This window comes from Limulus polyphemus, unplaced genomic scaffold (genome assembly GCF_000517525.1).
Source record: "Limulus polyphemus unplaced genomic scaffold, Limulus_polyphemus-2.1.2 Scaffold2941, whole genome shotgun sequence".
NCBI classification, from domain to species: domain Eukaryota; kingdom Metazoa; phylum Arthropoda; class Merostomata; order Xiphosura; family Limulidae; genus Limulus; species Limulus polyphemus.
This window is the reverse complement of record NW_013668551.1, coordinates 14,699-37,333: the sequence shown is the minus strand read 5'-3', so window position 1 is coordinate 37,333 and position 22,635 is coordinate 14,699. Positions and strand designations below refer to the sequence as shown.

The 22,635-nt window shown below is 34.3% G+C and overlaps 1 long non-coding RNA gene across 2 annotated transcripts; it reads left to right on the top strand.

Annotated features, from left to right (window-relative positions):
* LOC111087982 lies at positions 1-19,146 on the top strand. 2 transcript variants are annotated; one of them, XR_002612601.1, is made up of 3 exons: positions 1-75; positions 9,891-9,893; positions 19,136-19,146. It is a non-coding gene; the product is annotated as an uncharacterized LOC111087982 (long non-coding RNA). The 2 variants fall into 2 exon arrangements; XR_002612602.1 differs by lacking the exon at positions 19,136-19,146 and adding an exon at positions 12,021-12,033.
* The last annotated feature ends 3,489 nt before the right edge of the window (positions 19,147-22,635 follow it).

The following is a 22,635-nucleotide window of genomic DNA, read 5'->3' as shown; positions in this document are numbered from 1 at the left end:
AATCAGTCACAAGAATGTCGAATCTGAATCACTTGAAAAAAACACGGGGGTGCTTAACTTTTTTCCAGGTGTATAGTTTTGCTACTAAGAGTGGTGGACTCATCTATCAGAATAGCTATTTTTCCTTATATTTCGAGGATCCGTTTGCAGACTCTCGATCTTATTTCTTGTGCAACATGATCAATTATATTAGTAGCTCTAAATCGCGAATGCAAATCTTGTGGAATTTCTGTGCCATTTATTTCTTGCAACTGCAAAAAATAAAAATAGTTAAAAATATGGTTTATCATTTATGGCTATATGCAGTTCTAAAAAAAAATGCAGTTAGTCTCTACTTCAGATTTGTTTAAACGGTCCATAATAGTTTCAATTTGTTGTTCCCTTGCGCTCTGAACAATTTTTCGACATTGTTGTGTGACTGTTTCTTTGAATGAAATATATATTTTTTCTTAAGGATGTTAGTTGCACTGACCATGTGCTGCAGTCGAAAGGAACTGAAACTGTACTCCATTCTTTGGAAAAACTGGCACCTTGTGAAAGTTATGGTTTTAATAAGCCTAGATTTGTTGTCACACTATGGCATGCTGCACATCTGATGTTTCCGGAATCACTCACATGCCATAAGTGAGCCTCTTTTCTTATCTTCCCACATATCAGCAGTCCAAACTTAAGGTCACGCAGACTTGGGTTCATCATTTTTGCATTCAGTTTTTTGTTGTCCTGTCAGTTGATGTATCACTAGAAGTAGCTTGTGTAATTACTTCTACGCATTTAATACCATTTACGCAATCACTTGCACAAGTTGCACTTCCGTTTCTTCTGTTAGTTTTGTTTTTAGTGAAAATTATTGCAGGGATGTTTGTTTACATTTTACACTCATTTTTTAAGGCCACGATGTATTTTTGAGATAAAAGAAAGTTTAATTAAATAAACAGATTATTGGGCAACCACAGCCTAACAATACCTGCATTGAGCCTCGGTTCTCAGAATGCCACAATATAATTTCACCAGTTATTTCAGCCACGTAAAACACATACAATAATACAGTCTTCCACCAGTGTGAAGAGGCCAGACACTGTTGAACTTACAGTTCCCTAAAGAATAATCTGCTTCTAAAGTGATTAGCAAGAAGGCTAAGTTAGAAATACTAGCTAAACCAAAACAGGCCGTATTTATATTACTGGAAACTAAACATTTATTGGTTACTGTGTAAGTATGGTAAAATAGAAAACAGGATGTTCATGAGCTCTTACACACTTTTACACCTATACCACTAAATTCTGACCACCTCGTGAGGATAACTAACATTCAACTACCTAATAAGTTTATTGGATCAGACCAGACTTTGTACAGAGCCATATCGTAAATATTTTCTCTCACTTTTAGTTAGTACTTTAGACAATGCTCGTTCAATCACTATACTACAAAGAAGCCGATAAACCCTACCCCACTGTGTTTTAGAAGCCGAGAAAATTCTGGGAATTGCGCGCATGAGCATATTTGCTGTCGATTGTGTCACGTAAACAGTGTAATGCCAAGAGTGTTTATTCCTTGCTTTAACATAAACATAGGAAATAGGTGGGAAAAGATTAGAAGTAGAAATTCTCAGGAGAGTTACTTTGGAATTTCGTGGTCCACACTGAAAAGTCCCAACAGTAATATTAATTTTGTTTTGTCAAGTTTCTAAGTTAGCTGTTAACAGTATAATAACTACAGAAAATAAATATGAGAAGTACAAACTCTGACCATAAGTTCTTTGGAAATTTGTGATTGTAAGGTCGGATTTGTTCGAAATAATGAGGGAGCAACATTCAGGCTAAAACAGGGATAAGGAAGCGCGTTCCCACACGACTGGTTGATTGGTTAAAAGCTCACCATTAAACGTGAAGTAAAAATACGAGTCTTAACAAGTTTCCAACAACGCGATTAAATTCCTGTATGGGTTGCCTAACGTTTACAAAAACAATATTTCGTTAAGACTTATTTTATTCAGCATCGGTTCCCATACTTATAAATTGGCTAAATTCCTTGTTCCTATTTTAAATTCACTATCTTTCAACGAGTTTACAGTTAAAGATTTTTTTTTCCTTTGCACAAGAAATTTCTAAAATTACTACTACTGATCAATGTAGTATATACTTTCCAGTTTCGACATTGAATCTTTTTTCACTAATATTCCACTCGGGAAAACAATACAAATAATCTTAAAAACACTTTTCTCCCAACAAAAAATAAAATACACAAACTTCAACAGTTTAAAGAATTACAAAACTTGCCGTCAAGGATAATTACTTTGTCTTCAACCGTCAGCTATTTGACACAACACATGCCGTGGCAATAGGGTCACTTTTAGGGCCGAATAACATATTCCTTTGTCACTATAAACGTTCTTGGTTAGACACCTGTCCTTCTGAGTACAAACTGGTTTTATATAGAAGGTATGTTGATGATACATTTTTACTATAACTACATAAAACAATTATTGGACTATTTAAATTCGAAACACCCTAACATTAATTTTACTTGTGAAACTGGAGAATAAAAAAAAATGGTAAATTGCCTGTTCTTGATATACAAATCAACATATTAGATAACCAGTTTACAACACCTGTTTATAGTAAGAAAACATATACAGGCTGAAATACTCGTTTCGACAGTTTTATTATGGCCTTGTTATATGATAGTTAGTCTTCTCAATAGAGCATATAACATCTCTTCTGACTACTTTCTATTTATACCGAAATAACCACCTTACAGAATATTCTATTAAACGGCTATCCTTTGCATTTTACAAGCCCTATCATACAAATTCTTTTCTAACAAAATTTAACTCCCAAAGAAACCGTACACTGTAGATAAACACCCATTAAGACTGATCGTACTTCTTTTTTAGGTAAACAAAGTTTCATACTAAAATCACAAATTTTGAGAATAATTAAACATTTTATCCAAAGGCTAGACTACAAATGGTACTTAAATCGTATTTCAAGATTCAAAATAAATTTAGGTCCAAAGACCCATTACCTACTCCTATGCGTTCCAAGATCGTGTGTAAATACACATGTGGTTGCTTTAATGACACTGACATTGGCAAAACTATACGCCAATTACACCTACGAACATATAGGAGTATCAAGTAGAACTGGTAAACAACTATCAAACCTTCCTGCTCCTCAATTAGCATAAGTACTGAATACAACAACATCCCAACTTCGTTAAAAATTTCAAAGTTATCTCATCTTGACCCAATATTGAACTTTAAATTAAAGAAAGTTTATGTATTGTAAATGAACTCCCAACTTTAAATAATAACTATATCGCTACAATCAAGTCTGTTTTGAATAACCTGTATAATTTCACAAATATAATGTAGTATTTTTGCAATTGTAGCACTATGATATTCTTTTTATTTTAAATAAATTTCATCCTTATATTCTGTATTCTAATTCATATTTAGAAAATGTTGGAGCTTTAGAAATTTATGTACTTAATACTTCTTTACCTTGTTCAATGTAGCTTGCTGAAGATGGAATATGTATATTCCGAAATTTTCAAGAATTAAATAGTTGTTACCGTCACAAACGTATCAAATATTTGTTGTTGCCGCCGTACTGTCATTCATTATTAAACTTCATTACCGTCGAATGAATATATTACTATTTAATTTAATGTTATGTATCATACTAATTTTTCACTTCGTGGATCTTAATTGTTAAGTTAGTAAGATTTATTTTCTGAACGTCACATGTGAATTAGCTATTAAACTTAATCACCTTAACCAGGTCAATATACTTCCAAAGTGTTACATTAAACTGCTAACAGACTATATAATACAAATACACACATAAAAAAGGAAAGGACTAAATACATAAATGCCCCCTAATGGCACAGCGATATGTCTGCAGACTTACAACTAGAGAAACCGGGTTTAGCTACCCGTAGTGGGCAGAGCACAGATAGCCCATTGTGTAGCTTTGTCCTTAAACTACAAACAAACTAAATAAAATAGGAAAACAAAGAATACCTGCCCCTTTTTAGAAAGAGACTGTCTAACATAATATGCCACTAACCACATAAAAATAGTACAACCCTTTAACATAGAAAAATACATGATTAAAATAAAATCCTTATGAACACCAATCAAATGCCCCCAGTGGCACAGCGGTATGTTTGCGGATTTACAACGTTAGAATCCGGGTTTCGATACCCGTGGTGGGCAGAGCACAGATAGCCCATTGTGTAGCTTTGTGCTTAATTATAAACAAACCAATTAAATTGTATTTGGTGAAGCATAAACAAAGTATATTATAATATTTGAAATAAAAATTGCATACAGATATAAAATGTGAAAATAAAACTTTAACTAATGCGTAAAATTCATGATACACATAAAAGCAACATAAAAACCCATTTCAAGAAATAAAGTAATGAAAAGATTAAACAAGCTTAAGTTTATAAGAAATAACCTTCAATTGAATAAAAAATGATATAATTGATTTTTTTTTACATTAGTATTAGACCTATTATATCTAAGATTGCATTCTATATCTAGTCCCTTAGGAATTTTCAAGAATTAGAAGAGTGTATAATATTAGAATTCAAATCACATAATAACCACTGCCGATGATGGGTTTTGCTTAATCCATAGTTCATCAGGTTGGCTGGAACAAAACAAACACAGTAGTGGATATTGTGAACATAGTGTGATTGGTATACTATTATTTCTTGAAAATCCCTAAGAGTCTATATGAAAAATGCATTGTTAAAAATGGGATAGAATTAATACTATTATTTAATAACAAGTAAATTAATTATAATCATATTTCGTCAGCTTGAAAAAGACATCCAAACTATAACTGTTGCTGTAACAAGTGAGATATATAATATATAGTGTTCCTCTCACATGTACAAGGTCTAACCATCTGTCCAATTGGCAGCCACCTTTTGACAGTGTCTTTTCAGCACTGGAATCTGCTCTAACATAGGCCAATGGTCTTAAAGGTGCCTGAACTACCCCACCTTCCCAAGACTTAGTTGGCCTTTGAGTGAATACAAGCTTCAGGAAAGGTTTTCTTTGGCTTTGGAATAAAGATTCCTTTGAAGGTGGAAACGCATCTGGTGTTGTCGCTGGTTCATGATCACTCATCCTTTTATAAGACATCACTGGGCTCCAACCCTTCTCAGATTTCTCTTTCTCGTCCTCAGGTGGAAACAACAAAGGCAACTATGACAGAAGTTGAGCTAACTGCAGGCTCGGCTTCACTTGGCATAGATGATGGCGTTGCTGCCAATGCAGTACTCTCTAACACCAGGATATCTTCAGGCATAGCATCCACAGAGTCATACACTGCTGATGATGGCTGACTAGATGCTAGTGAGCCCAGAACATGTCCACCAAGGTGAGCTCCCCCATATTTGATATGTTGGCCAGCAACACATCTTTGTCCATGGGCTTGATCATGGTGAATGTCAATCAATCTAGTCTCAAGAGCCACAGGTTCTGCAATATTTTCTGTACCCTCGGGTACCTTGAGAATTGTTGACAAGGGGAGAGATATACAATTTAATTTGTTTAAACTAATGGGTGGTTGCACTATTCTGTTAATCAACCATAATCGTAACTACAATTATAGGAAAATAAATGTAGAAGGCCCAATTATTATTAAGCAAGGAGGCTCATGTTTTGTAGTTGTGCAACCGGTCTTGAGTATCCTTGAGGAACGTGGGAGCTTCAATAGATGATGGTAAATCTATGTCAAAAGAGAGAAGGCTTCAAGAGTAATGGATACTCTGTAAAAATGAGGCAAAATAAATAGTCAATGAGAGAGACTGACAATGGCTCAAACTTGATCTTAAATTATGAAAGTCCAGATTGAACTGCAAAGTTGAATGATCTTTGATTAGTCAAAAAATAAGCCAAGTGCATGTAGTTATGACTTCAGGTATTGGTCAAATGCCATTCCTATCGATGTGTATTCACACTGTTATGTATTAGAATTTCGAATAGTCCGAAGCCGAGTTAACTGATAATTTAAATTTAGTAGTTAACTTGTACTTTGGATTTAGTATTTAGATGTATGCCGATGTATCGGTCAATATACGATAGTTGCCAACAAGATTGATACACACCGTCTTCGTTTTAACACAAATATGTTTTAATATACACACAACAGTACAATTTACAGTAACAATTATTACAAATAGTTATTACAAACAAAGATTTATAAACAAACGTTTCACAAACTTACACACAATATAAAGTCTTCTATCTAGTTTGGAACTCCCTTAATATCTTATCGAAAGTTTACGATGAGCGAGTTAATTACAAGTTGATGTAAGTACGATTCCCCGGGAAGCTTGCTAGCTTTGTCCTTGGCCACACACACTAGGTTTTCCACGGTTGAAGTTAGATAATATTTTCATAAGAATATTAATGTCCAATGAGAATCTTTTGAAGTTAAATTATTTGTAAATTTCGAACTTTGTAAAGGTTCCTGGTCAAGTATCTAAAGTTTTCCGATTGATAACGTTACAAAAATCAAAGTTATAGCTTTCGAAGTTTATAGCACACTTATTATAGCAAACTACTAACAGACACTCTCCTTTAGGCGCATCGCGTTGGTTGTATTTATAGGCGTGGGAAGGTTTTCTAGAAAATTCAGATTACATAACAATACTGAGCTATATTTAAACGTTTACATATATAGATATATATTGTTGATCCCTACTCTCGAGAATCTTCTACAACTTTGGAGAATAGGCGGAAGTTTCCGATACATATCTAACACTACAACCTATGCATGTTTTTAAATATAAACTTAATCTAAACAACGTTGATATTAAAATAAATACATAACAACAAATTCGTTACAACACACTTTATCACTGGCAGAACACATATCCTCAGAAACTGATAACTTCTTAATCCCCTGACTTCTGCAAATCTCTACTTGACCAATTACCTGTGACTTTGTTGTCCGTTATAGACAACTAGAACACACGCCGTACTCTCCAACACAGACTCATTCTTCATATTACCAACTGATTGTCACACAGACAGTACCCAGTTCCAGTAGGAAGAATGGGATCAATACTGTGAAAGGTTCCTATACAGTTAAGCTGACTTGTGTCAGATGACACTAGCCATCACATTTGACCGTTAGCCTTTATCAATTCTTCCATTGTCCTTTCTTAGGGACTTCTTTTCATTTATAATTTGTGTACTGGCTTTTGATGTGATTTACAATGTTTTCACTGTATAGGTGTTATTTTCCACCTTCTCAGTAATACACTTACAAACAGCATTTTCGTGCTTTAATACTGAATCTTGTAATGAAACAATGTTAAGAAAATATTTATTGAAGCTGTGTGCTTATTATAAATATTTCAATCTGTATGACTGAAAATGTTCCTATCACAACCCAATAAAACAATTATATACACCAAGTGTATACATATGTCATGATATCTAAGCCATTTTCTGTAAATTTCATTTACTATTGATATTGATAATTTCACCCACTCAATCCAGTTGAAACATTTTTCTACTTTTAATGAGAAACAATAGGCAGGATTATGTTATTTAAACCACAGGTAAAACCGCTTTTAAAATCCACGGGTCAAACTGCATTTTTCTTTCTATTTCAGCCATTGTGCGAGTCTTTTTTTATATTTTATATTTTCCATTAACACGGTAAAGAAGATTTTTGTATTTAAATCAACATTCAACAATTCAGTAAGGTATATAAAGTTTAAAATTGATAGTGCATATCAATCCACGTGAATTGAAGGATTATTTATTTATGACCCAATAAAAAACTAAAGGTCTTAACTATGCAATAACTCACCTCACCATTCCAGTGTTAGATTTATAAACCAGCTTTGAAAATCTTTGCAGGAAAGTAATGATACAATCAAATCATAAATCCAATCAACAGTAACTAATCCCAAGTCCAAGACCTCAAGAATAATCTGTGTCTAATTCACCATAGAACAATATATAATCACAATAAATATTAAACATTTAAAAAAAATAAGAACAATTCAATCCCTACCAAACCAAATGCAGGTCACTAAAACTTTACAGAAGAAATTATTGGAAAAAAAAAACAACTTCAGAAATACTAAACAATAAGAAGAACATAAAGCAAAATTTTAAATCAGCAAAAGAAAAAGGCATAAAACTTCTTAGAAACAACGAAGAGGTTGTCATCCAAAGAACCGATAAAGGAAACTATCGTGATTCTCCCAACCAAATATTATGATTCCTTAACGGTAAATATATTAAATGACATGTCTAAATTTACTCAGTTAATTACTGACCTTAACCCAACATACAACAAAAATTTAGTAAACTATTTAAAATATTATTAAAAGAGAAAAAAAGATTATTACATTTAAACTTTATAATTTTTTTTTGCCTACATACCAACGAAGAAAACCAGAAATATATGGTTTACCGAAAGTCCATAAAAACCCAATAACTTTACTCCCAGTTATGTCTTTTTATAACTTTTTCAAATTACACCCTTGGTAAATACTTCAATTGGATTTTGGAGATTCATGTCTCCAAAATTAGCACCAAATTTAAAAACACAGACATAGATTAGACATAACGTCATTATGTCTAGATTTGATTTCATAAAGCTATTCCCTAAACCCTTTCTCATGAGACAATACAACTTACCGCAGAAATTATTTCACAAGACCCATAAAAAGAGAATCAATATAAAACAGGAACACCTAACGGAACTGTTACAACTAGCCACATTTATTTGTTTTTAATATGGAGATTTATAATTCCTTATCTTACATAAACTTGCCACGGGAAATCAATTATCAGGCAATCTGGCCACTCATTTCTTACATCACATGGAACAACATGTCATAGTTACATTTTATATAAGCCTGTATTTTGACTTAGATACGTATATGATGTTTTTTGCGGCTTTACTAGTCAAGATGAACAAAATAAATAAAGTTTCTTCAACACATAAACAACCTACACAAAAACATAAATTTCACAGTTAAAAAGAACATTTTAAACGTTAACATCGCACGACCCCCTTCTTCCCCACACACTAAAATTCAAAGAATAAACACATACAGTGGAAATTACCTAAACTGATTTTCTAATCGTGTATTAATCGCACTAGTAATTGAAATTTTGTACTTGTTTTAATAATATTCTTTCTTGCTGTAAAAATTGTACCTCTTTTAATAATATTCTTTCTTGCTGTAAAAGTTGTAACTTGTAATAAAATATTATTTATAATCAGTAAGTGAACTTAAAAAGAAACTGTACTCACTTATGTTTCAGGCTTCACAAAATAAATGATTACCATCAAAATTATGACAAATTAAGACTTTTTGCCTAAAAGTCTAACTAATTAGGATTAAAATTCATGCTATTACCACTGTACCTTAATGCTCACTTCATTGTACTTTGTAGAACCAACATGATTCCCAGGTAAATAGATATAGGTGTGGTTCTCTCAAAACATCGGATGACATTTTGCATCATAAATTTTACTCTGTGGCAGAAGAACCAAGGATCACTGATTTTCCAGTTACATGAGTGTCCTAGCTGTCAACTATAAAGATTTAGTCACAAAATGTAGTCCACACATTTTTGTTATACGACACTAAATCTTGGAAAAAGAGGGTTGCAAAGCCTTTCAGCTGTTGGCTTTGATAAAACAACTGTCCTAAACGTTGTGAATCGAATGGCAATCCTAATATGTATAGTACCTAAATCACATCACAATACCAAAGGATAACCTCAGAAAATAAGTGTTACAAAGTCCTTTCAGCCATTTGTTCCTCGCCCTGATGATTGTCTAACTTCATAATAAAGTGGAATCACACAGTGTTGTGCACACATTACACAGTATGTATAACGTGATGGCTTGGAAAGTGAGGAACACCACTTCCTTTCGTTCCTTGGGTATTTGACCTCTCAATATAACATGAACATAGTTCCTCGTTTCACTACTTGGGATCTTGTAAGTCTGTCTTTCGACTATCAGATTATCCCAACTTTGGATAGTACAATAGTACCACAAAATGTAGTCCATGCATTATTTTGGGCAAATTATCCGCTAGCTCATAAAAAACGTATGCTACTACTTCTTTCCAATCATAAGATGCTCGAAAAAATTACTGTTTTAGCTGGAAAGTAAGGATCGTAACCCCCTTTCATTGAGCAGTCTTTCAACTACTTCACCATCTTAGATATAAATGTCTGGTGCCTCTGTATCCAGCAACTCCTTATCTAGTTCATTGTAAACTACTAGATAAGTTTCCTCAGCTCTTTCTCCCTCATTAAGTTAGTTGGTATGACTCGAGATAACATAATGTCCTCTTCTGACTCATTGGTCAGAAGCATCCTCAGACTCCTGGTCAAGCCAGTTTACAAAATGCTTGTCATTTATGACATATTAATGCAGCATATTGATGTGTTCAACATACTTTCTTATGCCTCGCATCTGCTGTAACTCATATGTTAATGAACCAACTTGTCATAGTATCAGTTAATTCTATAGAAACGACGCCATTTTAAACCCTTTTTTTAAACCTGTCATGTGATCTGCTCGCGGTTACATTTCTCAATTTTAAGAGCTCTGATACAAGAAACTATGAGCAGCTAACATAGACTGTTACCTTATACAGTCGAAGTCCACCATATCGATGTATTTTATTAACGTCTGGAAACGTTCCAAGAATATCTCCCCATAGGAAACCATTGTATATTCTTTCTGAGTTTAAGGTCAGCCACACACACTTGCAAAGTCGAAGCTATTGTTACGACATCGAGGTCACGTGACTAGTATCACGCCACGTCATTCTCGAACTTTCACGTCTTTTCCTTACATCTCGTGATCCTTCTAGGTATAGTGTAGTCTTGTATATATAAGACCGGCCATGAAGCGACGGAGAAGTAATGAGTAATTGAACTGCAGTCAGAGAGTGTGTAATTGAACGAGTATTGTTGAAGTCGAGCACGTGAGACGTTCGTTGAGAATTATAGCGCGACTGTTGAAATTAAGTGTATCGCAAAGTTATATTCATAAAGAATAAACCAGTTTTATTTAAGAAAGGACTTGTGTCGCTAAAGTTTCGTCGGAACGAATTTACGGAAAATCAATTAACAAACGGAGACGTAAAATTATGTTGCTAAGCGACAGTTTGACTTTGAATGGCATGCTTATAACTAATAGAAAGAACAGATTTCCCGCTATTTAGTTAACTAGCGAAGAGACGTTACCAGTGTATGGATTTGTACATATAAGATAGAAAAGAAGCTTAGGCCATTGTTCTCTCCATAGCTTGGCAAGTGTTTTTCGCCTTATATTTATTAGTTTGCTGGACGGTTAGATTGCATTTAGGTTTTACGTCTATATCTTAATTAATTATGTATTATTTCTGTTTTAAAATGCATATTTGAAAGATCTAATTATTTTTATACATTTAACTTGTTGTAACTTGGATTGCTAAAGTGTGTAAACAAGATGGCGTCACTTGCGTGTGCGAGCATTAGTGAAAGAGTCTGTGCACGTGAGTCGCCGGGCCCGACATGGCCAGGTGGTTAAGACGCTCGACTCGCAATCTGCGGGTCGCGGTTTCGAATCTCCGTCCCACGAAACATGCTCGCCCTTTAAGCCGTGGGGGCGTTATAATGTGACGGTCAATCCCACTATTCATTGGTAAAAGAGTAGCCCAAAAGTCGGCGGTGGGTGGTGATGACTAGTTGCCTTCCCTCTAGTCTTACATTGCTAAATTAGGGACGGCTAGCGCAAATAGCCCTCTTGTAGGTTTGCGCGAAATTCAAGCAAACGTGAGTCGCAGTAAAATAATAATAGAGCACTACGAGGACCAGTTAACGTATCGGCATAAATAATAAAAGTCAAAGAATTGGAAAGGAAAATTCAAAATAAACTATAAGGGAAAAGATAAAGACGTGAATTTAAGAATATTAAAAAAAACAAGTTCCAAAAGACTTCTACAAAAAGGGCTAAAAGGTATGTATATATTTCCATAGTTAAATTTTAAACATTTCATTGCAATGTACTTGATGATTCAAGTTGCTTTCATGTTACTGAGGTGTACCACAACCTCCATACTGGAACATCAACTCCTTCAATATCTGATCCTAATGCTTCTTTTTAATCAGGACAGTGTTATCAGAGTTGTAGGACAAATTAGAACATGTAATCATGTACACTAGTGATATGCTCATGACTAATGGATGCAGATTCTGTAAGAAAAAGAAACTACTTGGAGTTGTTCTTGTAAAACACTTTTTACATTATTTGTATGGTAGGTGCTTTACTGAAATGATTGAGGAACTTTAAAAACCCTAAAATGATGAGCATGCTGGATAACAGCATTGCAGGATTTGCCACAACACGGTAACACAGACAAACTGCTGTGGTATTATAAGATAAACTGATTTCCTCATGAGAATTGGATAAGTCCGCTTCATTACAGAGGGATCAATCCGGAAACTTAGAGAGTAATCTGAATTTTAAAACTTACTGAGTTTTAATCTATGCGAGAAATAAGTAGACTGGACTTGTTTGATGGATAGTGACAACAATATTTACTATAACGCAGAAAAAAACTGTATATACTTGTGTAGACTCTCTGACAGTTGCCTCTATTTGATCTATGGTTAATTCATCAACTCCCCAACTTTCAAAACGAATCTCTGTAGTACTAAATACAGTTTATGTCTAGAAAAAAACCTTGTATAGTCTCTCTTATAATAACGTCACCACGTGACTTGTCTTTTCCCATAGCATACATCAGATGTAACTTACAGAAATCACCCACTTCGCCAGTGAAGGAAACTAGTTTTTTACAATTTCAACATGGATATGAGCAATGTTACTGTAATAAACTGTAGGGCATAGTGGATATTATCTGCTCCAGAGAAAAAGACAACTGGAATGAAACATTTCAATTTTTTGGACCACATATTTCTTCCAAAACTGCACAAAAATAGACCAAAACAAAAAATTCTAAAATACCTACATTACTAAAGATGGTATAAAAACAAATGATATGCTCATATACACTTTCTTACCAGGCAATGAGTCTTTGTACATTGTTTGATATTTGAATCATGGACATAATATGGAAGTTAATACCATTTCTGTTATAATAACGACAAGCCTTGCAGTAGGAGATTCTAGTAATGGATGGATGCCACTATTAACACTTTTGGAGTGCAATAAAGAGCAACTAAAGGACCCAAATGTAGCATAGGCACTCCCTACCATGCAGCAAGGTGAAGCTTATGTATAACACTTGTATGACTAATTACAAGTGTAGGAAGGTGTGCTGCATCACTGTTATTAACCATCGAGCAATGGTTCTCAGTCTGTGTGACATGTAATGGCTCACAAAGCTTTAAATCAAGAGATTTTCTAGATTTTGCATAATACAAAGACTGGAGGGTACTAAAATGTTACATGCACTTGTACTTATGTCTGACAGGAGATCTTTTTGTTGCAATCAGATTGAGACTTTCAGCACTGATATGAACACTGTACAGTGTGTGCCACCCAGAGAAAAATCTAGATAGAGTAAACTCCAGTAAAGAATTGTTGGTTCTCTTCTACAGAGAACAGCACTTAATATCACTGGTCCACTCCTGAAGACAGAAAGAGGTCACATTTATATACTTGTAAACATTGACTACTCGGCAAAGTGGGTCAAGGATTATTTATTGATCGATACTTCTGCACAGCCTATGGCCAATACACGGGTGGAGAAATGGATTGTCCAAGTTTGGAGTAGCTGAAGAAATGCACATGAATCAAGGGCTAACTTTAACAGCCAACTGTTATATTGAATTGTGTAAAGGGTTGGATGTGGTTAAGAAAAAATCTCACCTAATCAAACCCAGTCTAATGGTTTAGTAGAAAAAAGTGATAAAGACTGTCAAGCATATGCTTAGTAAGTTTGCTAGCTTCATCCAAACTGATTGGGGTGAACACTTATTCTATGTCCTAATGACATACAGTGCAACTAAACAAAGATCAACAGGTTGTCCATCAAACATGCTAAAGATTGGTTGAGAAATATTGTTCCCTGTAGACATGATGTATGGTCTCCATCTATAGTGGATGTCCCACAGTGGCCACATGAATGTAGAGTGGTTATGGTCTGTGTTAGTAAATGTACACACGTCTGTGTATAAACAGCAGAGAAAGAATACCATATAACAAAACAGTGGCTATGATAAGGCTGTACAGGAACAGATAAACCAAAGTGGAGACCAGGTGAGGTTCTGGTACATTCCTGTAGGATAGAAACCTCTTTGTTATGGCTAGACAAGATCCCCTCTTGTGATACAATGAGTTGGTCCATTAACATACAAGCTACAGCAGTCGAGGGGCATGCACAAAACAAAGTACACATCAATCAGCTGTATTCATACATGATCATAAAATCTTTAATTTAAATGAACTGGCTTTATCAAGAATCAGAAAAGGAAGTAGTCGAGTATGATTAAAAGGAAGTCACTGTTTTATACCATTCCAACCCTGAAGATTCAAGTGTAGTTATATGGGTGCTTAGGATGAGTCAAATGAAGAAGTGCTGGATTTAGAGGCGACCGTCGGTGGTGACCTCCTACTCTATATTGCTGAGATTGAATCTGAAAATAACAGCTGGGATTGCCTTGTACTTGAAATACTACTGACTAAAAGGGTGTTGCAACTCCTGTTTTCTGAAACCCCAAATGGTGAAGAGAAACATTGAGTATGTACTACACAGTGCAGTTGCAGCTCATATCAGAAGCTATGAAGGCTGGTGTCAGTACATATAGTGTATAATGCATCACCAATTTGTACACATGGATATGATAGCTAGGAGTTGTAAACTCACCTGGAAGGTGTGTTGCAACCCGCGCTTTCTGAGCAACTGGGTGGTATTGCAAGGTATAATGTACACTACACATTGTATGATTATCACTCGATTACCAGAAGTTAAGATTGTTGTTGAGTTCAGGATTAATGAGACCAAAAGAGCATTGCAACTCTTACTTTACATGCTGCAAACAAAGTTTCACTATACGAGATATCCCTAGGGTATCAAATGATAGCTGCCCAATTAACACAGTTTAGGACTGCTGATGCCAATAGGTATAATACCTAATGCATTGAGAGTTTGCACAACTGAAAATAATAGATAGGAGTTTAAAAAACAGTTAAACGGGCTTTACGCCACTTGCTTTCCAAGCTACCAGTGATTTTTGAGGCATTGATTATTCAACTGATATATATTGTGATATATTGTAAATATTGTGCAATCTTTGTTATATCTTTCTTGCTGCTATGCTTAAAGGGCTTTCTTCTATGCAGTGAGAGAGTTGTGTTTTGCTTGAGTGTATACTACAGTAACAACACGAATAATTAATCCTGATTTATGAGAATTTTAGTTGAAAAGTCTTACTTTAACTGACCTCTGTCAGTGATTATTTATGTTGTGATACTTGAGAGGAAAAGCACGACTTTGATGGCTTGCAGGTGGCAGCCCTTTACTAAACAATAGCAACTGGCTGTAGCTTCAGAAAGTAACCCAAGATGGTTATGAAGTAATATGAGCAGAGATCATAAGCAATCTGTTGAAACTATTAACGTATGTGACTATGTGTAATGGAGATAAATGTATATGGTAATACATGTGGTCCAACATTCATTTAGAAACATAATAACATGAAGTCATTCATGAGTTCTGTATGATACAAATGAATCAATTAGATAATAGATACAATTATTAAGGCCCCCCAGTGGCACAGCGGTATGTCTGCGACCCTACAACGCTAGAATTCGGGTTTCGATACCCGTGGTGGGCAGAGCACAGATAGCCCATTGTGTAGCTTTGTGCTTAACTACAAACAAACAAACAATTATTAAGTCGCAATTGTATGAAACAAAGGATTTGATCTGAATGCTAAGACTTTGTGATATGAAGATAACTATGATTGTTGACCTGTAAGGTATTATTGGAAAATACAGTGTATTTGTTGTTTTCATTAATACTTGCAAGAGGATATTTCAGTTTTAACATTTAAATATTTGGCAGGTAGCGAATTTTTACAGAAGAATAATAGTAATAGAGAGATATGCACTATATCTGAGAGAAAACACATCACTTGTTTTTCTGGTAAAAATTGTGAAAGATATTTAAATTGGATTAAACTGAAATGTTTTAATATGTGAAATGATAATTAATGTATGAAATTCACAAACAGTAGCTTAAATGTTATAACAAATATAAAATGGATGTACCCATTGTTTTATCTGATTGTGATAAATATTTTTAATCAAGCACATTGAAGTATTTAGAGAAGCACACAGTTTCCTAAATATGTTATTAACATTATTTCAGTACAAGGAACAGTGTGAGGTGTATGAAAATGCAAGCTGAAAGTGTGCTAGGGAGAGGCAGAAAGTAGCACCCAAAAATGAGTCTCTGTAAATTGAGCTATTGCTATGCTAAACTTGGAACTGAAAGAAGGTCGCCAAGAAAAGACAATCAAAATGTTAGGGAATATCAATGTTCAAAAGTGAAGATTAGAAGTTACTTAATCTGGGTCAGTGTATGAGCTGGTTTAACAGTAAGCATGCTGTCCATTGTAATTGGAATGGCAATATAGGGAATCATGGTTAAAGTGGGGCCCTAATGATGCCTGTGGACTGAGTAGTTTACAGGCGCCATAGATATGTGTTCTATGGGTAATTAAAGTATAATAACATATGAAACCCGTAGAAGTGTTGCTTGACTAAGAAATTCGCATATTAAGGCAGATTTAAAGAATATTGATTGTAACCAGATGAATGCTTATCAATCTACATTCCTGGTTGACCTTTTGACCAATTATATTTCACTGATCTTGCACTCTCAATCTGGATCTTTGATATCTAAGGTCAAGTTCTGGACCATTTCGACTAACTTGTTCGTAAGTTAGTTGGTTGGAATTCTTCTGTATTGTGTGCCAAACTCTCAATCATTAAAAACTTCTATGATAGGATGAATTTACACTGAACTTAATTACACGTAAAACTTCCTGTTTCTGAGAACCTAGACTTCACTACTAACCCAAAAATGCCAGGAATTGCCATTACTTTCCATATGAATGAATCCATGGATGATAATGTTTTGCTGGCTGAAACAATGGATGTTTGGGATCTTGCTGAGTTGGCTGTTGGCCTAGCTCTAATGTTTCCAGATGCAGAGCAGTCCCAGTCAGTAGTAGACCCAACTACAAACCCCAGCACTTTGTCATATGGGGATATACACAACTATCTTGGATGTCACAATGCAGATAACACCATTAATTCTGGTTGAGTTGCACCTTCCAGCTCCTCAACCATAGCCACTGACTGCAACAACTTTTGGTGAACATCTTGGTCTTAGGTATTTTATCGGAGGATGCATGATGACGACGAGGCAAAGACATTCCCAAAGCAAAAGTTGCCTCTAGGGGTAGCCAACTGATGGGAAGAAGCTGAAGGATGGTGTTTGACTGTCATAACCACAATGTACAGTGATGAAGTGAAACAACCACAACATCATAGGCCAACCAGCTGCCTTAACCTCAATTCTTGTATTTTTATTAAAGTGTTTCAGATTATGCATAATTTCTATTTTAAAGGGTACTTTCGCAAGTGTAATTGTGACATTGAATTCTTTATTAAAGGTTTAATTTTGTTGGTATGCAATGCACTTCTTTGTTAAAGGGTATAATATAAAGAAATTATTAGCTTATGGAATGTACGAGCTAAATCTCTGTGATAAAAGGTTGAATTTTATAATTTTCTGTTTCAGGATATTTTTGATATCTGATATCATTCATTGTTAAAGGGTGGTGCCTTTTGTGTGATGTGTAAATGTTTTGAGAATGAGAAAGAGTTAATGTAATCCTAGATAAGCATGATTTTATAGTTTATCACATTTAAAATTAAAGTCAATTGTTTGCTTGAGGAAAAGCCTGAAGGAGGGGTGACAGGAAGGTGAGTTTATATATTTTTGTTATGTTATAATATTTATTCTGAATGTATTCTTTATTCTGAATATATGCAGGTTTCACATACTATTAAACTGATTTTGTTTCAAGGTACCTTTATTATTTATTTTTGTTCTCAGAAGCAGATAATGCTTATTAACATCCAGGAAAAACATTGTTTAACATGATATGTTGTGTAAGGATGTCATTAGCAGCATCTTTCAATGGTTGTTCAGATGATATCTTGAGATTATAACACCACCTATGTTGTAATGAGAATGACCAGTCACGTGGGTGACACATTGTGTTAAGTAAATGTGAGATTTTTTTAAAACTAAGAAACCTTGGATCTGGCAGTCTAATCTGGACACATCATTTTAAATATTCTAGTCATCAGTAGTCAGTCCAGTGATCCAGTGAGAGCAATGGTCCAACAAATTATATAGCATCTAACTAGGTGCACACACCGTGTTTGTGTTACATCCTAGAATAAAGATTGTTCATTTTGTGATTCACTTTGTAACCAGTTTCTGTATTTCATTCAACATCAACCCAGTTAGTTAGAGTTTTAGTACTGCTCTGTAGTCGATATCTTGAACGAATCTCTAGTTAATTGTAGACCTATCCAGTGTAGCTTCAGTGTTAATTCAGTTGTGCGTGGATACATCACACGACCTGTCACTTTGCACAAAAAACATACAACTTTTACACGTGCATACCTGTATGTGAACTAGGAAATGCACGTATCATTTATGAGGTTTTTAAGTCATTTTTAATTCATGATATAGAAACCTAAATTATATTAGGTGTGTGAATAATAATGAGTCATTTCGCCTAATTTATTATTAGTTTTTATATGGTGGACCAACTGTTTAGTGAATATATTACAGATTTCATTTCACCAAAGGTAAAATTGAAAATATAACCTATAATTAGAGGCCTAATGCACTCCTTGATTTGCTACACTCTCTGCTGTGGACTGCAGTTTCGCCTATTCAAGGCTTATCATCACTGTTTGGATGAGCAAACCAAAAGTATTACAGTTAAGCCTCTTGCAACTATTATGTGTGTATAATATTTATGGGGTTTTTGAAATCCCCTTTAATCTAAATTTAGATAGGTGTGTGAATAATATTATGGCATTGCACCTAAATTATTATTTAGTATTGTATTATTACTAACTGTTTAATGATTATCTTACTTTTTTTCATTTCATCAAATGTAAAATTCAGAATATAACAGGAAAGGCATGTACATATTTTGCTGCATCAATATCGCAATAAACATTATTGGTTACTTGTCCCCCATCCCAAACACTTTTCCCACAAATATATGGGTTTCATATGATACAAACTGACTTAGTTCGAGCAAGGTATTCGGTCAGTGAAGATGTAAACTTATTTCCTGAGTCATTAAATTAAAACCATGACTCATCAAATAGAAACTTGGGTATTGCTTGTTACAAAGTTCGATAGTAGAGTCGTTGACTTTGTCTGTCTCTCTTTCTGATTTAGTTTTATATGGCGGAATCCACATTATTGCAAATACAGTCATTTTATGAACAATCCAGCTAGTCCTTAAATTATTTACAAAAGGTATGTTAGTGGAAAATGTATTGTTGCGTCAGCGAGATCACGTGACTAGTATCACGCCACCTCTTTCTAGAAATATCCTGTTACTTCAAGAATGCCCTAGCATTTACTAGATATGTGTTAGTCTTGTATATATAAGACGTTCACAATGTGACGGGACAACAGAGGTAATGAGTAATGAGTAATTGAACTGCAGTTAGAGATTGTGTAAATGAACTCAGTATTGTCGAGCACGAGCACATGAGACGTTCTAGCGTTTGTTATAGAGCGACTGTTGAAATTATGTATCTGTAAAGTTGTATTCGGAAAGAATAAACCAGTTTTATTTAAGAAAGGACTTGTGTCGCTAAAGTTTCGTTGGAACGAATTTACGGAAAATTAATTAACGAACGAACGGAGACGTAACAGTATGTTGTAATGTCCCGTTAACTTTATGTAGATGAACATTGGCCTGACTTAGCACATCTTGAGATAATGCAAAGCAATTAGTTTGAACATTGGCCTAACTTAGCACATCTTGAGATAATTCAAAGCAATTAGTTTTGTCTACCTACGACCTCAGAACAGAAACAAAAAAAAACACGGAGGGCACAGTATGAATTGCATTGTTGCTAACATGATTGAACGTAACAAAGTTGCCTGAAAAAACTTATGTGTAGAAAGTTTGTTTATTTGGGATATTCATACAAAGCTACACAAGGCCCATTTTTACTTGACGTCCATAATTTAGTTGTGAACTGATATACTAGAAAGAAGGTAGCTATTATATGTTGAAGGACCAAAATGTACATGACCTTATATCAAAATAATATTCAATTAGAAAACAGCATAGGGAATGAATTTCGTCATAAGTGCACAATACACTCAAAATAAAAAATTGTGAAACCACTGCAGAAATCTTTTTGGCGATGATCAATAAACTTCCTAATTCTATGCATTTGACTGTGTAAAGATGAGCTGTTAGAATAGTTTTGTTATGCAACATAACTTCGTACTATTTACAGTGTTTACAACTGCTGACTCATGAAAGCTGTGGTTGTTTGAAAGACCCGATAAATATAATTGTTACTAAAGTCTGCTAAATACAATCCAGTTTATGAAGTGGATTGACCGGGTTTTAGTGTATAATTTGAGCTATACATATGCTGTGATGTGAACCACTATGATAGTGTTGATAAGTAAGTGAATCTGCCATTTAGCATATGTATCTTTTGTATATTGGAATATATTGCTAAATCTGTAGTTGTTTAGTCCCTATATAGCAAAGGGATCAAAAGCTGTTGGTTTATATTTGTTACACCACAGCCAAATGGGTGACCAATGTTTGGCATCTTATATGCTAACTTTTCATTTGAATGGGGTAAGCACTTTCTTTTAAGAAATAACTCTTTATGAAATGAGTTACAGTTGCTGTGTATAAATATGTGAACAGACCAGAATTATCTAAATCTGACTAGCTGAACTTTCACTTATTTTATAGCTGAAAGTGTAAGTTTTTATTCAGAAAGTCTGTTTTTGTGCAAGCTATTAGATAGCCAGTTAATTTCAGTAGCTGATTTGTTCTTGTTATTCTTTTCTACTGGCATTTAACATCACACCACAATTACTTGACATTTGTACCTATCTCTACTATGCGAAGTTTCTTCTCATCTCAAAAAACGGTACGAAACTCTTAACAGCAAGCCGCAAAAGTTTGAATCTGAATAAAATGTCTTTGTTTTTGAAATACAGAACTTCCTCTAATTACTCGAAGTATACCTAACACATTAGGTTTTTAACAGAATTCTTTGTCCTTTGAATGGAAGTGTACCAGTTGACTGTTTATGTCATTACAAAGTCAAAATACCCCAATCACAATGATCAGAGTTATGTTTGATGAAAGGTAAATTTGGTGTGACTTGGGATAAATGTCTTTTGATTCTCTTGCACATTTTTGTTGATTACGCTTTTATATTTTTCAGAGAACACAGAACCAGAAATACACACCAAGCCTGGAAAAGAGAAAAATGCTGGCCCAAGGCTCGAGACAGATAAAGTGAGGCAATTTTGATGGAGCACAGGTTTGGATACTGAGTTCCAGTCAATACTCTGCCAGGAGTTCCATGAGATCTTTTTATTCTACAATAATGTAAACTTAACAGTGACCAGAGGTTTAAGTCCTAGTTACTGGCATATCCAATCAGCCGGTACATATAAATACGAAAAAGAAGATGCCAGTTATTGTTCTTTGTTTGAACGAGAAGAATGATGAAGCTATATAGAGAAGTCTCTTTAGAATGTCTCAGTTGTCTGCTTCCTTTTTTATCATTCTAACCACTAGGTTGACGCATCAAAGTCACAACCTGAAGATGTATAGCCAATATATGTTATCCACTAACGAATCTGGCTGCATCAACGGTTGAAAAAAAAATCTTGAAATGCTATAGCAACTGAGAAAGCTCTTAAATGGTTCAATTCCTGGCATGGGGAGATGTATAGGAGCACTAGGACTCAAAACTACAGACAACCTCGAGGTTTTCAGACACAAGATGTTGCCATTGATCCCTTTGCATCAATAATGTATGTTAAGTCAAGGCCAAAAATATTTTACATCCACGTGGACACTAAGATGAAGATTTGAAAGGCAGGAAAACATTCCAGGATGGTCCGGGAGCTTTGGATAAGTCCTCCAAAAAAAAATATAAATTATTAAAGTGTACCCTTAAAGGTTGCTTTGTAAAACAAAAAAAGTATTTTACTAAAGTCATTAGAGTAATATTAAAAGTATTTTATTTAGTGTTGTGTTATAAAATATATATTGTTTACCTAAAAGTTACTTTGTAAAACTAAAATTATTTTACTAAAGTCATTAGACAAGATTAAAAGTATTTTACTTAGTGTTGTGTTATAAAATATATATTGTTTACCTAAAAGTTACTTTGTAAAACTAAAAGTATTTTACTAAGTCATTAGTTATAAAATATATATTGTTTACCTAAAAGTTACTTTGTAAAACTAAAAGTATTTTACTAAGTCATTAGTTAT